The sequence below is a fragment of the Eretmochelys imbricata genome, chromosome 14 (genome assembly GCF_965152235.1).
Source record: "Eretmochelys imbricata isolate rEreImb1 chromosome 14, rEreImb1.hap1, whole genome shotgun sequence".
In the NCBI taxonomy this organism is placed as follows: domain Eukaryota; kingdom Metazoa; phylum Chordata; order Testudines; family Cheloniidae; genus Eretmochelys; species Eretmochelys imbricata.
This window is the reverse complement of record NC_135585.1, coordinates 31,503,855-31,521,400: the sequence shown is the minus strand read 5'-3', so window position 1 is coordinate 31,521,400 and position 17,546 is coordinate 31,503,855.

The following is a 17,546-nucleotide window of genomic DNA, read 5'->3' as shown; positions in this document are numbered from 1 at the left end:
TGTGGAGTGTACACCGACATGTACATTTCCAGCTGATTTCTTTTATAATTATATGGTAACAAGGAGAGAGTCAGCAATTTTTCCATAATAGTGGCTGTGTGACACTTTTGTATTTTTATGTCCGGCTTTGTAAGCGAATGGTTTTTAAGTGAGGTGTAACTTGGGGTCTGTAAATCAGACTCCTGAAAGGGGTACAGCAGTATGGAAAAGTTGAGAGCCACTGCAATCCTTGGGCGAGCAGGGGCAGAGCCTGGTGGGACGGGGGGAGAAGGGGCAAAGAAGGGCCTCTCTGCCCCGGGCACAGACTGGGGGAGGGTTGGAACTGTGACAGAGTGGGAATTTTCTGTACATTTTGTATGAATACTATGTGCCTCAGTTTCCCCTATGTGCTGCATGGTTAAGTAGGTGGTGGGAAAAGGTTGTTTATCCTTTGTAGAGACCCAGAGATACAGACGTGGCCGACACCTAGATGCCTGGGCCCTGGGGCCCCATGCCCATGGAGACCCCCAGAAGACAATGGCCACTCCAATTGCCCAGACATTTGGCACCCAGCAACTAACGACCATGGATGGCCCACCCTCTGCAGGAAGCCACTGGGATGGGACCAGCTGGAGAACAAAGGGCTGAGGAGGAAGGCCAGGGGACAAGGTTTGCCCAGGAACAAAAAGAAAGGGCTGAAGAGGAGCCACGTTGGGGGTTGTTCAGTGTGGGGCCACTGGAATCGGGGACGCTCTCCTGAACTGGGACAACAAAGGGGTCAAAGGGCTCTCGGTTGATGCGGATGGACCATGCCGGAACTCTCTGTTCTAACCAAGGACTCTCTACGCTGTGTTCCAGACAGCTAATAAACCCTCCTGCTTTTACAACAGTGGCTGAGAGCCACATCAGTTTAAGGAAGTTGGGGGTACATTGCTCCCTTTGGGGGTACAAATCTCCCTGATGTAAGGCAACTGTTGTCCACTTCCTAAAACTCAGTGGGGGTGTTTGGGTTAGCTAGCTCCCAGTACCAAAAGGAAGGGGAAGGGTCAATGGGAAATCAGGACCCTGAGACTGCCAGTCCCCAGGAACAATGGGGAGAGGCCAATGCGCCAGGTCAGCCTGATTGACAGGGTGGGCAGGTTAATCAGGGAGTCAGGAGGCCAGGGGGGTCCCATCCTCTGTGTGAGCCAGAATTGCCTGGGTCAGAGAGAGAGGGGCCGAGCTAAGGAGAAAGCAGAGGTCCAAGCTGAGCTGGGGAACAGGGTCATGCCAGCCAGGGGGGCCAGAAAAGCAGCCCAGGGAGCACGTCAGTGCTGGGAACAGAGCCAAGAAGCAGCCAGCCACAAACCCAAGGGAACAAAGTTTCCCTGGAAAATTGTGGAATGTAACTATCACTTGCCATTCATTCTCAACTCTGCCACACGCTTCTCTCCGGAATGGGGCCTCGGAGAGACAGCCCCATAGACATCTGGGGGCAGGGAGAGACCCAGGGGTGCAGGGAAAATGGGGGTAGGATGGAGGGAGCTGGAGAAAAGTAGAGATACATGGGGGGGTGTTATGTGTTGGGACAGGGACTGACCAACTCTCAGTACATGCTGGGGGCGGTGCTGGGGTGCCATTTCAGATGGGGGGGCAACTTTAACAGGTACTACTTAGGCATCTGAAAAATCCAGGGTTTTTTTGCAGATAACTTGGAAATTAGCTGACAGGAGCACTGTATCTAATTCCTATGTAACTGTAACCCTTCTGCACGTCAGAGTTAGCAGGAACAAGGGCCAGGTTGAGTATCTAGGGGTTTCAATAATGCAATACAAAACCAGCTCGAGCCCCCACCCAGAGACCTGGGACAATTACAAACCACCCCCGGGTGCCTCCAGGAGGCAATACATCCCCTCTCGCAAGCACAGAGTCTGAGTGCAGCAAAAGGCTTTTAATAAAGGAGGGAAACAATGCGGCATTATGCTGGGGAAACACCACCCACGGGATTCATAACACAACCCATGAGCAAAAGACCCACCCCCAAGTAAATCTGGCAGGGTCCTTTTCCCCTCGGGGTCTTGAGCCGGTGAGAAACGTGCAACCCATGCCGGGCTCGCTGGGGGAGCTCCGGGACACTGGGGGGCAGGGGCTGGAACCCCCGCCCTTCAGAGCCCCCCCCCCGCCGGAACCCCGACTCATGGGCTGGGCATCGCCGTTTGGCGACTGCTCCCCCTAAGGGGCCCCCTCCCCCTCTTCGAGCTGGGGGTGGCCTCTGTCCCCCCTCTCCCCTCCCCTTCCCCCTCTCCGGGCTGGGGGGGGGTCCCCCGTCCCTTCCCCCTCTCCAGGCTAGGGGGCGGGGGGGCCCTCTGTCCCTCGCCTCTAATTCCCAGGTTTCTGATGCTTGAGTTTTGCTGATGCCCACGTTCTGGAAGGGAAGGAGCTGCCCTGTCCGGCAAGCCGGACCTCTGCCTGCATGAAGTCTCTGCTGTTTAACTGATTTCAGATTCCTGCCCCTGGTTGGAGCTGAATTCACACTGCTGCGGGGTGGCGGGGGGAGACAGTCTCTCAGAGCCCCACAAGTCTTGTCCATCCCAGCGGCCTTTCAACCCTCTGGCTCTCTTTCTGTGCATGCTCAGTGTAGTCCAGGGGTCCTCAAACTGGGGGTCGTGAGGTTATTATGTGGGGGTCATGAGCTGTCAGCCTCCACCCCCAAACCCTGCTTCATCCCCAGCCATTATAACAGTGTTAAATATATTAAAGTGGTTTTTAATTTATAACGGGGGGTTGCACTCAGAGGCTTGCTGTGTGGAAGGGGTCACCAGGACAAAAGTTTGAGAACCACTGAAATGGCTCAATTAATTTTTTTTTTTTTCGGAAAAATTGGGTGTTTGATTCAAGGCAACCTTTTGTGGAAAGCGTCGGCTTTAATAAAAAACATTTAATGTCTTCTTGGAAAATTTAAAAACCAAAAATTGTTCTGTTTTCAATCATTCTGGACTAATTTTTTCTGATTCTGGTAGAAGATTTTCGTGGGGTTGGCCATTTTTGTCAGAAGTTTTTCTTGTTCTAGCCCTCCTGGATGGGGAGAAAAGCTTGAAAAGGTGACCCCTAAAGGCTCCACCACCAGGAGATCAAGAACAGAACCCACAGTTGTTTTCAAAATCTCATCTTGTTTAAGCCAATCTCATGGTTTTGGGGGGCTCTGACTTGTGATTTTTGGTCACTGGGGGTTGGCCACATGGGCTGGAACCAGCTTGGCCAGGATCCAGATGTTAACCCTGGTGTAGAGGGCCCTGGCAGTGGCCCAAACCTAGCAGCTGTGGAGGACAGGAGAGAGATTTGATGTGTTCCCTGAGGTTCAAATTAGCAAGAGAAGCGGCCGGGGAGACGCATTCTAAACTGGGGGATCAGTGACATTCAGGGTGAGGCAACATTGAAAATACTCCGCAGTGTTAGAGTTACTTTGCTCTGACACTCTCAGCCCTGGTGGAGCAGAGCCCCCGGCCCTTCCCTGAACACACCCACAGACACCCCTGCAATGGGGGTCCAGAGCTAGAAGCGGGGCAGGGGGACCCCTGGGCACCAACTCCTCACCGCACTCTCCTCTCCCTGTTCTCTCTCTCTCTTTCCAGATCCAGCCAGCCGGAGCGGGGTGGAAGCTCCTCCCGCCCCACAGGGACCCCTTGCTGCAGCTGTCGTGAGTAAGTGTTGGGGAGCGAACCCGTCTCCCAGGCCGGGATCTCGGTGTCTGGGGTGGGGGGATTTACTGGGGGGTGTCTCTGTTCTGCGCTCTCACAGCCCCGCTTTCCTCTCTCTGTTAAATCTCCTGGGGTGGGATCCACCTTCCACCCCTCTGCTGACCTGCCTGTGCCCCTCTCCTCTCTCTGCCAGGCCCCTGCCTTCGCTTGGAGCTCTCGCTGGGGAGGGGCTGCTGCTGCTGACTCTGCTCTGAGCTCTGCCTGAGGCTGGGGGAGATGCACTCGGCCCCTGGAGGGGTCAGGAATTGAAGGTAGAGAGCATCTTGCAGGGGTTCCTGTTTCAAACCGATTGCTGCACCCAGGGCCTGCTGCACTGGGAGAGCCATCGAGGGCCTGATTCTGGGAGCTGCCTCCTCTGAGAATCGGCCCAGAGATGCCTGGGAACTAGTTCATGGTTTGAGATTGTCTAGCTCGGCATTTGTCCAACTGGGAGTCCTGACCCAAAAGGGGGTTGCAAGGCTATGGCGGGGGAGGGGGGTCAAGAGATCACAAAATTATTCTCAGGGGAGGGGGGCAGGAGGGGAAGAGGGCTACAACAGCTGCCCCTCTCCAGCTGCCCAGCTCTGAGGGCAGTGCCCCGCCCGTAGCAGCCCAGAAGTAAGGGTGGCAATACCATGCGTATGTTTCTATGAGTCCATACAGTAACTTGCTATGACTGTTTGGGGGTCGGGGGTTGTCATAGCCTGAAATACTTTCAAAGTGGGGCCAGCAAAACCAAAAGTTTGAGAAGCCCGGGTCTAGCTTATTCTGATACCTGTTGCTCCCAGCCTTCCCCCAGCTGGTTTTATAGAGCTGGTGAGGCTCTTCCTCCCCATCTAGTGTCCGATGATAGTAAAGCAAGAGGGAAAAAAGTGATCCAGGCAACTACAGACCCATTCATCTAAGCAAAAAGAAAAGGAGGACTTGCGGCACCTTAGAGACTAACCAACTTAGTTGAGCATAAGCTTTTGTGAGCTACAGCTCACTTCATCGTATGCATTCAGTGGAAAATACAGTGAGGAGATTTATATACACACAGAACGTGAAAAAATGGGTGTTATCAATCACACTCACTTCAGATGAGCTATTACCAGCAAGAGAGTGGAGTGGGGGAAAGAAAACCTTTTGTAGTGATAATCAAGGTGGGCCATTTCACTCTCACAAATCTTGGGAGACAGGCCAGTCCTTGACTACAGACAGCCCCCCAACCTGAAGCAAATACTCACCAGCAACCGCACACCACAAAACAGAACCACTAACCCAGGAACCTATCCTTGCAACAAAGCCCGTTGCCAACTGTGTCCACATATCTATTCAGGGGACACCATCATAGGACCTAATCACATCAGCCACACTATCAGAGGCTCGTTCACCTGCACATCTACCAATGTGATCTATGCCATCATGTGCCAGCAATGCCCCCTGCCATGTACTTTGGCCAAACCGGACAGTCTCTACGTAAAAGAATACATGGACACAAATCAGATGTCAAGAATTATAACGTTCATAAACCAGTCGGAGAACACTTCAGTCTCTCTGGTCACTTGATCTCTGACCTAAAAGTTGCTATATTACGAGAAAAAGGCTTCAAAAACAGACTCCAATGAGAGACTGCTGAATTGGAGTTAATTTGCAAACTGGATACAATTAATTTAGGCTTGAATAAGGACTGGGAATGGATGAGTCATTGCACAAAGTAAAATTATTTCCCCATGTTTATTCCCCCACCCCCCACTGTTCCTCAGATGTTCTTGTTAACTGCTGGAAATGGCCCACCTTGATTATCACTACAAAAGGTTTTCTTTCCCCCACTCCACTCTCTTGCTGGTAATAGCTCATCTGAAGTGAGTGTGTATGATAACACCCATTTTTTCACGTTCTGTGTGCATATAAATCTCCTCACTGTATTTTCCACTGAATGCATCCGATGAAGTGAAGTGAAGTGCATCCAACTATACTCTTCGCCCAGCAGAAGAATCTGTCCTATCTCGGGGCCTCTCCTTCTGCCCCTGCACTTATTCCCTTCACCTGGGGACAGGTTCAGTTGAGCTACTACCCCTTTCATAGCCATCTCACCCTGGGACAGCCTGAAACTGGAAACCTGTGCTCAAACAGTAACTGTTTGCTAGGAAAGGTGCTGAAGACACAATGGAAGAGGAAATCCTTTGGACTGGATTGAAATTATTCCAAAGGAAAGTGAATGAGAGAAAATGTCCAGCGTTACCCTCCTAGCGAAAGAAAAGAATTAAGGTCAGAAAGGACCATTCTGTCCATCTTCTGTGTAACACAGGCCCTAGAACGTCACCGAGCACTTCCTCCAGAAAACCTACGACATGGGACTGAGCCAGAGCACGTCTTCTGGAAAGACATCTCCATGCATTAGAGCCAGCTGGTCAGAAACAATCTTTCTTCTGCAGTGACATGAAGTTAAAGGACATGGAGACGAAGAAAACCTCGACTCGGGTTGTTGCTGGAGCTGAAGCAGAGAGGCCAGGACAAACACGGCTAGGGCCCAGGACTGACTATCAGCAGATCTGCCGTTTTCTATTCCTGGCTTTTTGACCATGAGCGAATCTCTTTGCTTCTCTGTGCCTCAGTTTCCACGACTATAAAATAAAGCTAATCAAGGTTCTGTTTTTTTCTCTCCTCTTTTTCAAGGCGGGACACTTAGATACATTTGGAGCCTGTCTACGCTACCGGTCTAGAATGTATTTGTAAGCTGATGACCCCACATGTTGTTCAGAAGCTATGGATGACACAAGCTCCTAAGGTTGTTCTGTGCTTAGCCCCTATGGCACAGCTGGGCCGGGCAGCCTTTTCTCACTGTGCTGTGTGGAGCAGGTTCTAGGCACTAGGGATATGAAGAGGCTCTCAAGGACTAATTCTTGAAAATCAATATCAATGAACTGCAACCCAAATAGAAAATCACTGCTGCTAACATTGGTGGGTGATAAAATAGTAGCAGCTTGGTAATTAATGATGAGGAGAGGGCAGTGACACAGAGAAATCGGATCCCTTGATAAGCTGGACCCATTCAAAGAAAACAAGTTTGAAAATAACCAAAGGAAGGGTCCTATAGCTAGCAACAAAGCATGCAGGCCACACCTACAGAGTGGGGAAGTGTATCCAGGAAAGCACTGACTGTGCAGAGGATTTCGGGGCCATGCTGGGCAAGCCATTCAACATGAGCACCCAGGGTGATGCTGTGGTGAAGGGGGCTAAAGCCATCATTAGATGTATGAAAAGAGCAGTGAGGCGCAGAGGGAGGTGACACACCATGCGGAAGACTGATCATGGAATCCTGCATCCAGTTTTAGCTTCCACCTTTGAAAAACGATTTTGAAATATTGGAGATGGGGCAGCAAAAAGCAACGAAACGTTTTGAGGGCTGGAGAAAAATGCCTGCGAATGAGCTATTGAAGGAGCTCAGCCTGTTTGGATGATAAAAAAGATCGGGAGGTGACGTCATTGAAGTGTTGAAGTGACTTCATGGAGAGAAAATATCGGGTATTAAATGGCTCATTAATCTAGCAGAGAAAAGCATAACAAGACCCAGTGGCTGGAAACTCAAAAGAGACCAATTCGTATTCGAAAGAGGGCACACATATTCAACAGTGAGGATGAATCACCAAAGGAGCAAACTAGAAAGGGAAGTGGTGGGAATTCCCCACCTCTTGATGTCTTCTAATGAAGACTAGATGCCTTTCTGGAACGTGTGTAGTCAAAAACTAGCTCCTATGCTCTACAGAAAGCATGTGATATGCAGGGGGTCAGATGACATGCTCTAATTGTCTCTTCTGTCCATAAAGTCTGCTAATTGATGAAAAGCTGAGCGTAGCATGGGGAGAAGCCTCTGATGTTTTACTGTGTTCGGCTTGAGCCCACAATGAACGCTTATTGAGAGGGGTGATCCAGGGGAAGCAGCTCAAACATCCAATGTAGCTGGACAGGGGCAGGACATCAGCACTGCAGGGGAGGGGTGGGTGTGGCAGTGACATCACAAGGGCCTTTGGCAGGACCTCAGCCTATTGGACAAAGGTGGTGGGGAGGCGATGATCTCACAGAGAGATCTTGACATCAGCCAGGCAGGACAGGGGTGCAGGACAGGGGCAAGCTCGGAGATCCCTGTGGCTTTGCTTCAGCACGTCTCCTTCTCGAGGTCTCTCCTGGAGGACTGAGAGAGCATTGACTTTCACATTTGTGAGCGCAAGGAGGACCCTCTTCGGAGTTTTCTCCTTTTCTTTTAGTGGTTTTGCTTGAAAACAGACATCCCTGTATAGAAGGTAAGAGCCTCGGAGAGGTTTGGAACCTGTTCAGTCTGATCCATCAGGTGCCAGCTGATTTTTAGGAATGGAACACACTAGATTGTGGGGGCAGTATTTTATTTCCGACCTAGGACTTTGTCCCCTAGAATTACTGGGGACATTGGGGTTTCTCCTTTTTGTTTTCCCTTTTCCTGTCTCTCCCTCCTTTCTCGTCTTCTCTTGCATCTTTGTCCTTTTCCCCTGCTTTGCTTTCACCACCAGGACCTGTCTGTGCGTCTGGAGTTGGGGACGGAGGGGGGGGCGGGGGGGGGGGTTTGCACTCCAACTCTCATTGCGAGAGGCCCTCCCAAAGACTTGTGGCTGGAATGGTGCTCTAAGAGTGACTCCCTCCGGTGGTGACCCGGGACATCTGGTGAGAACTCTCAGCTTTCTGCTTCTCAGAGTCTCAATGCTGATTGGGGGAGCTTGGGGCTATTGTGAGGGAGGAGGCTCAGGTCCTTGTTACCCTCTTTTAAGACCAAGGAAATAGGCCGTAACCAAATATGTATTTGATTGCTCTTGCCGCTTTTCTCCATTCGTTGTCTTTGAGTAATTCACGATTCTCTCTCTAATGGGCTAGTTCTTCTAAAATACTTACTCAATAATTAGGTTTTAATCAAGCCAAATGCAACCCCATACCTCCAGTAACAAAGGAGTCAGGCGGCACCCTACAGAATGGGGGACTATCCGCTGGAAAGCAGTGACCCTGAAAAGGATTTTGGGGCCATAGTGGACGAGCTGCTCAACATGAGCTGTCAATGTGAAACTGTGTTAAAAAAGGTTAAAGCCATTCTTGGCTGGATAGAGTAGTGAGGATGGAAAGGGAAGTGAAACAGCATTGGTGAGACTGATGTTGGAATGTTGAATCCAGTTCTTGTGTCCACATTTTGAATATTATGTTAAAACAATTGGAGAGGGTGCAGAAAAGATTCATAACTGAGTGATGGGGATGATGCCCTATAATGAGACATTGAAAAACCTCAAGCTGTTTAGTATATACAAGAGAAGAATGAGAAGTGAGTTGCTTGACTTCATGGAGAGAAAATGTTGAGTATAAAAGGGCTCTTTTATGTCGCAGAGAAAGGCATGACAAGACCCCATGGATGGAAGCAGAAATCAGAAAAAGTATAATGACAATAAGACCCAGATTTGTAAGAGGGTGGTTCGTCATTGGCACAAAGAACCAAGAGAAATGATGGCTTCTCCATCTCTTGATCTCTTCGAATAAAGACTAGATGCCTTTCTGGAAAATGTTGGAATAAAAGAAAAGCCCAGCTCTTCTGACATACAGGAGGCCTTAGGATACGCAGTGTTAGGGGGCTTATTCCTTCACCCACTTACTTCCCTGGTCCTTCTCGCATGAACAGAGAGCAACAATACCCGAAGTCCAAAGGTGCAAACAATTCGATGTTTATTGGGGTGAACTTCCAGCAAGCATGATTCCAGTTTCCTTCCTTAGTATCCTCCTTCCCAGCTCTGACACCACAGAGCCTTACACCTGTGTCCCTGTTCCCATTCCTACCCTTAGCCAAACATGATTCCAACTTCCTTACTCCCATTCCCTGTTCCCATTTCCCCCTTTAGCAAAACATGATTGCAATTTCCTTACCCCCATTCCCTGTTCCCATCTCCCTTACCCACATGCCCACCCACACCCACACCCACTCACTTCCTCATTGACTACAGATTATATAGTAAAACTTGAGTTCTGCTTAGCTATACCTTAACCAATCATTTTCCTGAAATTTAACTAACCAATCCTAACATATTGTAACATGATTATGTAACCAATTATATCCTACCACCTTAATTAGTTTACACCCAGCAAAATTAATTATACAGCAGACAGGAACAATCACAGAACCAGACAGAGATTATACAGACAAACAATAGCAAAGTGGGAATTATAATGACAAAACAATACAGAAGTGAGGATTTCACATCCCAGCTATTGATAAGTGAGTTCTTGCCAGACAGGATGCTATCAAACTAAGTTTCCTTTTACATTTTTTAGGCACTTCCCTTTCTCTGGAGGTGATAGGAACTATCAGGACAGGATTGTATTCCTAACAGCCGAATAGCACCTTATTTCAGTGTGACTAGTTTGGAATGTGAGGATGTGACTGTTTGCTTCCCAGCTTATGGCTGCCTCTGCTGCTTAGCCAAAGGCCTTAGCCTAAGAACAGGGCCTCAGACTGTCACAGTAAGAGAAGGCCCTTACACCAGCAGACAGTGATTTTGATTCTTTCTTTTATACCTCTATCACTAGCCAAGTGATAAGAATACACCTACATTCTTAGAGTATAGGCCTTTACAGACAGGCCTTGTTGCTTTCTGTTCATGCGAGAAGGACCAGGGAAGTAAGTGGGTGAAGGAATAAGCCCCCTTAACACTCAGGGGATCAGATTAAATGCTCGAACGGTTCCTTCTGGCCATAAAGTCGACTAACTTGTGAAACCTAATTGTGGCCTGGGGAAGAACCTCTGTGTTCTACTGTGTAGGCGGTGTCACCCCACAAGGAAGTGTCATTGAGTGGGGTGATCTAGGGGAAGCAGCTCAAATATCCAATGTAGCTGGACAGGGGCAGGACATCAGCACTGCAAGGGAGGGGTGGGTGTGGCAGTGACATCACAAGGGCCTTTGGCAGGACCTCAGCCAATTGGACAAAGGTGGTGGGGAGGCGATGACCTCAGAGAGATCTTGACATCAGCCAGGCAGGACAGGGGAGCAGGATAGGGGCAACCTCGGAGATCCCTGTGGCTTTGCTTCAGCACGTCTCCTTCTCGAGGTCTCTCCTGGAGGACTGAGAGAGCATTCACTTGCACGTACGTGAGCGCAAGGAGGACCCTCTTCGGAGTTTTCTCCTTTTCTTTTAGTGGTTTTGCTCGAAAACAGACGTCCCTGTATAGAAGGTAAGAGCCTCGGAGAGGTTTGGAACCTGTTCAGTCTGATCCATCAGGTGCTGGCTGATTTTTAGGAAAGGAAAACATTAGATTGTGGGGGCAGTATTTTATTTCCGACCTAGGACTTTGTCCCTTAGAATTACTGGGGACATTGGGGTTTCTCCTTTTTGTCTTCCCTTTTCCTCTGTCCCTCCTACCTTTCTCTTCTTGCTTCCTTTGTCCTTTTCCTCTGCTCTCCTCCCACCACCAGGAGCTCTGTGGGTGGAGCGGGGGCCCGGGGGGGAGGGGTTGTGGGAGGCCCTCACAGAGAGGTGAGACTGGACTAGTGCTCCGAGAGTGATCCCCTCGGTGGTGACCAGGGCCATTCTTTGGGCTATTTGATGAGAACGCTTAGCTTCCCACCCCTCAAAGTCCCAACTTTGATTGGCTGAGGAGGGGGCTATTGACAGGGAGGAAACTCTGGTCTTTGTTGTTCTCTTTTATGACCAAGCAAACAAGTCACAACCAGTTATATGTTTGACCAATGTTGACACTGCTCTCCATTCATTGTCTCAGAGCAGTTCATGATCCTCTCGAACATTCCAATTCTTCTGAAATAATTGCTGAATAATTACTATGAACAATTGTTGGTCTGTAGCTCATTTGAGAGCAACTCTGCTACTGACTGGCTGCATCAGCTAAGACGAGTCCCTGCTCCTTTCTCAGCCTTCGTTTCTCCTTCTGTCAAGGACGAATAACAATCCTCTCCCACCTACCTCGCCATGGGTGGATGCTGGGGATCCACTGAAGAGTGTCACTCGGAGCAGTGCAGACTAAGGGGTGTCCTATCACACTGAGCCATATCAGATTATGACCTAATGTTCGATTTCATTTGTATTTTATTGTTTTGAAATTGTGAAGAGCAGCAACTACTTAGCTCAGACTGAAGCATCTCATCTAATTTTCTAGAGCATAGTGTCTCCCCTTTGTGTACGATGAGACAGTTTAATGCGCTGTGACGGACAGGAGATGCTCTTGTTTTGCAAACAAATATTTTTGCAAAGAATTTTCCTCCTACTTGTTACGATTTCAAGAAACAAAGTGGTTTCGTCTGAATGGATTTTCTGACAGAAAATGGTTTCCATGCAAATGTTCACACCTTATTTCCTGGGCTTTATCCCTGCCTCCGGGGGGGTTGTTGTCTGTTAGAACAGGAGTCAGAACTGTTGTCTTCTCTTTCTGGCTCCGTCACCGCTTTGCTGTGTGACACCTTGGGTAGGTCCAATGGGAAAAGGGTCAATTCTCTAACTCCAGGCAGCAGGGAGCCTGGGTGAGATAAGGGATGTTAAGGCTGTCTGCGAAGGAGAAAGGGATGTTTCCAGGTGCTGAATGTCAAGAACTCTAAACTTTGCTAAAATGGCTAGTCTCGAGAAACAAGAACTAGTTGGGGCCAAACTTTAACCATTGTCTTTTTTAAAGCCCATTCAGGGATGTGAGTCCCAGAGAGCCATAGAGAGGGGGAGCAACTTGCCCAAAGTCCCACAGATCAAGAGGCAGCAATGGAAGCAGGAGTGACCCTCCCTCTCAAAGGCAGGGGGACCAGACATTAGGGCCTGGTTGCAATTGCCAGCTGTGGAAGGGAGTGTGCGGCAGTGGTTAGTGAAGGGGTCCATCCATGGCTCTGACACTCAGTGTGACCCTGAGCTGGTAGCTGAGGCCCGTTTGCTATCAGTAGGGTTGGGGTCCCATCGCTACAGCCCAGCGGGGTTGGGAGGCTCCAGGAAGGTGTGTAAAGTGCTGGGATGTCAGGATCCTGGAGGCGCTGTCACCTCCGCCCTAGGGCAGTGTTCTGCACCCCCCTGCTGCTGGCTGAGTTTCTCCATCCCTTGGCAATAAGACAGAGTCTTGTTTTCACAGCCAGTCGATCGCCCTCGTGTCATCACCCTGCCTGCTGGCTGGGCAGGGTAACTCCTGAGGTCACCACCCTCTCCAGCCTGCCTTGGGCTTGGAGAGTGAGGAGGAGGGCAAGGGACGTCTGCTGACCCTGAACATCCACCATCTATCATACCATCACTGAGAGCAAGTGAGTGGCATTCGGGTTCCTCAGTGGCTTCCCCTATCTGTCTGAGGAGAGGAGAAACAGGGGGAGAGACTATCTCCAAAGGGGGATTTCCTTTGCAAACAGCCCCCAAGAGCCCCTTACTTTTAGACTGGGCAGGGGCTTCTCCAGAGCCGTCTCCAGTGTGTTTGGAAAGGTTCCAGCAATGGGGCTCCCAGCCCTTCCCTTGTGGGACACTGTTCCCCAGGCTGAGAGTCTCTGAGCTGGACCAGACCCTGTGAGCTGCTGAGCCTGGAAATCAATGGGGAACGAGGAGGGCCCTGGTCTTCCTGTGCTTAGGGTCTTTGTGACTTTGACGTGGAGAATGGTTTCGCAGGAGAAGTCCAGGCTCCTGGGTTCTGTTCCTTCTCTAGCCTGGGCGGGAGGGTGGCCTGGGACGACAGGAGGGGGCTGCATGTCCAGAGTAACCGATGGTCTTTGGGACTGACCCCCTTGCTGGAAAAGGATGAGACTTCCTGGATATTGCAGCAGCCGGGATTACGAGGGGGAACGTTGGGAGAATATCATGCAATGAACTCCTGCCCGTGTGTGTAGATGGCACTCCCTGCACTCCTGTGGGGGCAGAGGGGGCTGCTGTGGTTGGAGGAGGGAGGAGGAGGGATGGAAAAGGCCCAGGAGTGAAAGGCTGCCTTAAGCCCAGTCTCACCCCTGCTCCCTGCTCGGTTCCAGGATGGCCAGGCTCCTGCGGATGTGGCGGAGGAAGGCTCTGCAGGTGGCCCCAGAGCCTGAGGGAAGCAGCTGCCATCTTCCCAAGGGGCAGAGCAAGCCCTGCGTCCCCGCTGGCGGGGAAGCAGCTCCCGTCCAGGCCAGACGGCGGAAGTGCCCGGCCTTCTGGAAAAGGAACCCAGCTCCCGGCGCAGGCGCCGAGCTGGGAGAGGCCCCGACCAGGCCCCGGTGGAGCTGGCCCAGGCTGCAGTTTGGCAGACAGGACCCAGCCCAGGAGGGGCGCCGGGCAGGGTGGCTCTGGGGCTTGTTGTGTGGGCAGCAGCGGCCCCAGGAGCCCAGCCCTCCTTCCCATCAGGAGGCATCGCCCTGCCCGGTCTCTGAGGACCTTCCAGCCCCCGCCGGCCAGGAGGTGGAAGGTCCCTGTCCCAGCACCGGCAGCTCAGCATGGGACAGCGGCAGCACCTGGGCCTCTGGCAGCAGCCAGGCCGATGGAGGCCACTGCTTTGTTCCAGGTGAGGAGCCAGGCTGGGCTGAGGGAGGGCTGAGGACGGGATGTGAACACCCTGGTCCCAGACGCTCTCCCAGGGATACGGGGGGGTGGGGCTCCCCAGCCCAGGTGTCTGACCTGAGCCCCGCGAACCCCACGGACAGCAGCAGCCGTCACACAGCTGCCCCTTCCGCACGGGGTCCTGGGGGTGGGGGCGTGAAGAGCTGCTGCCACGTTGGTCCTTGCGGCTCCGGGCGGGGGGAACAGGCACCTCCCCTGGAGTCCTGGGCAGGGGAGGAGGGGCTCTGCTCTGGGCTTCTGCAGCTGTTGGGGGCTGAAGGCATCCCTGAAAGGGAGGTTTGGGGCCCGATCTGCCCTCGGTGCCTCAGGTGGGAAGGGGGGTCTTGAATCCTGCTCTGCCCACCACGCCCCTGTCCTTCCCTCCCTGGTGCAGGGACCCCCCTGGATTCAGAGCAGGAGGAAGGGGTGGACGTGGCCAAAGATGAAGCTGCTCTCAAGGTACAAATGTTCCCCACCTGGGCTTGAACCAAGATTGCCCTGTCCCTTCCCAGCATCCCCACCCCCTGTCGAGGGTCTTGTCCCTCATGATCCACCACCCCTAATGGGGCCCTTTTACATCCATGATGTGGGACCCCCAAGATGGGGGTGTTTGTCCCCCAACAGCCGAGGTCATCTCCCCCCACAGGAACTGTTCCAGTTCCTGATCCTGCTTGTGTAGGAGTGGTGGGGAATTTGGAGAATAGGCGGGTCCCCACAATCCCCCATTGAGGCCTGAGCCCTGGAGCTGGTGTGGGTGGGGCAGGAAGGTCCCTAGCTAACAGGTTCTCTCTCTCTATACCCCACTCCTGGTGGGTCCAGGATGAGGGGCAGCAGTTCCTGTTCCTTCAGGCCATCTACCCTGCATGTCTGGCTGCACGGGAGAGAGGGGAGGACACGCTGGAGCCGCGCTGCTGCAAGGCGGCTGTGGTGAAGAGGATCGTGGTGAGTGAGACACACCTTACGGCAGCTGGAGGGAGGAGAGAGACACGGGATTGGCAGGGGTATCGCCGGGCTAATGGGTGGGGGCTGGGTGGTGTTGGAGGGGCAGCAGAGGACAAGGATTGCTGGGGCTCAAGACTTGGGAGAAGAGAAGGGAGAAATTCTGAGATTGGTCAGTAGTGGGCAGGGGGGGAATTGTGGGGCTGGAGGGCAGTTGAGAGTGGGGGCCAAGGAATCACATGGTCCCAGCTCGGTCGTTGGGATGGGGCTGAATGGGGGCAGTTTTGACAGGGAGGAGGAGAGAAGGGGATTGGGAGTGAGCTGGGCAGGAATCCGGGAAGGGGGACAAGTCGAATGGGCAGGAAGGAATCAGAGGAGCGGGAGATGGTGGGGGATCCTGCTGGCCATGTGGGGCAATGGCTGTGTCATCTCCTCACTGGGAGGTGTGAGTCGGGCCTGAATCTCACACGCTCCTTTGTCTCCTTCGCATCTCACAGGAGCTCATCGAGGAGCTTCCCGATGACTCGTCACCCAGCGCCGTCCTCGCCCACTCCCTGGCTGCAGTGGGCAACCTCTGGTACCGAGACAGCCCCACCCCCCCACCCCGTGGGCTCCCCTTACCCCAGTGCTGCTCAGGCCCAAGGCTGGGAGTCACCGTCACTATCCCCCCCAGGTCATCTCCCAAGACTGGCGCCTCTGGCAGAGATGGTGGAGTGGGAAGGGTCACTCTCTCCTGGTGGGGCTGTTCTTTTCACTCCCATAACATGACAGGGGCCTTGGGGAGGGGCTCACTCCCAGGCTCAGATACAGGACGGGCAGCAGGCTCCAGGGAAGAGGAGCTATTCCTGTCCTGCCACTGTCTGTCTGGGACGCCTTGGCCTTGTTATTCCCTAGCTAAGTGCCTCAGTTTCCATTCTCGCCAGCCTGTGCCTCTATCCCTGTGGCTTGGTGTCCATGTTGGCGACAGTCCCAGCCCCGTACTGCACAGTCTAATAGCAGCTCCTCTCTCTTGCCAGCACCATGAAACCTGCCCTGGAGCCAGCCCTAGAGACCCACCTCTTGCGAGCTGCCCTTCACTCCGTCTTCACCCTGGACACGGAGAAGGACACCACCGACATCCAGGTACCTCCTCCTCCTCCATCCTCTTACTTTTCCAGAGTGGTCCTTGGTCCCTGCTCCCTTGATTCGCTGGAGCTCCAGATTTAGGCGGGAGGATAGCAGAGATGGAACAAGCTGCAGGGTTGGATCCTTCCCTCCAGCAGGGAAGAGATTACCCCTCCCTGGGGGATTTCTCTCTTTCTTTCTTTCTTTCTTTCTTTCTTTCTTTCTTTCTTTCTTTCTTTCTTTCTTCCATAAGCTGTGTTTTGCCCAGAAGCCCAGCTTCCATCCATAGCAACTTGGCTGTTTCCTACTCTTCTGCCTACAAGGCCCTCTGCAGAGACCTGCTAAGCTCATGGATCAAAGGTCCAGGGGTCATCAATTCTTGCGAATTGCCTGCAGTGGGATGTGAAGGAGAGAGGCCAGGATATGTGTTTTTGGGAGTCTTCCCAGTGCTTCCCAGAGACCCCTCTTCCCATCCTGTGGCAGGTGTAGGCTCAGGTTCCCTAATTCTGACCCATGCTTTGCAGGCTCTGCACAAAGTCATCCCAGAGGTCCTGGATGCCATGCTGGGGAACCTGCTGGCAGAATCCCCAGACACAGACAGGCTCCACTTCATCTTGGAGGTGAGCCCCATTTCACCTGACCTCTGGGGGACTGGTAAGGAGAGACTGGAAGATCCATTTTCTACTCTATCCTCCCAGCTGTGTCCCCAGTGGGCCGTCCTTGGTTGGGGAGGTCAGTGCAATGCAGTGTCAGGTCCTTCCTTCTTGAGGGACAGAGGAAGGAGCTGGGACTTCAAGCCAGAGCTCTGCCTGGTTCTACTGAGCACTAACCACAGGGCTCCTGGCTGTCTTGGGGAGTGAGAGTCTGAAAACCCACCCTTCCCCCACCCCTCCAACACACACACCCATGAGATTCGGGAGATGGTTCTCAGAGAAGAGGCACATGTTCCTTCCTAGAGAAACAGGAGGAGCCCAGGGAATCAGCCCTTCCCTCTGATCTGCTCTGAAATTCCTGTGGGGATTGTGCTCTCAGTCACTCCCTACATCCCCGCAAGGATTTTCACAGCAGGGAAGGGCCGAGGGTTCAGTCTCCTTTCTGGTGAACTGTTCAGGAATCAGGAGTTCTGGGAGGATGGGACCAGCCCCGACCCCGAACATTGTCCCAATCTAGAGAGACGCTGACAAGTTGTGACCTGCAGGGTACAAGCTGCGTCCTGGGGGAAAGAATCCCCTTCTAAAGCTCTGCCACCAAGGACTCAGCTATTCCCCCCTACGCAGAATGTCTCAGGCC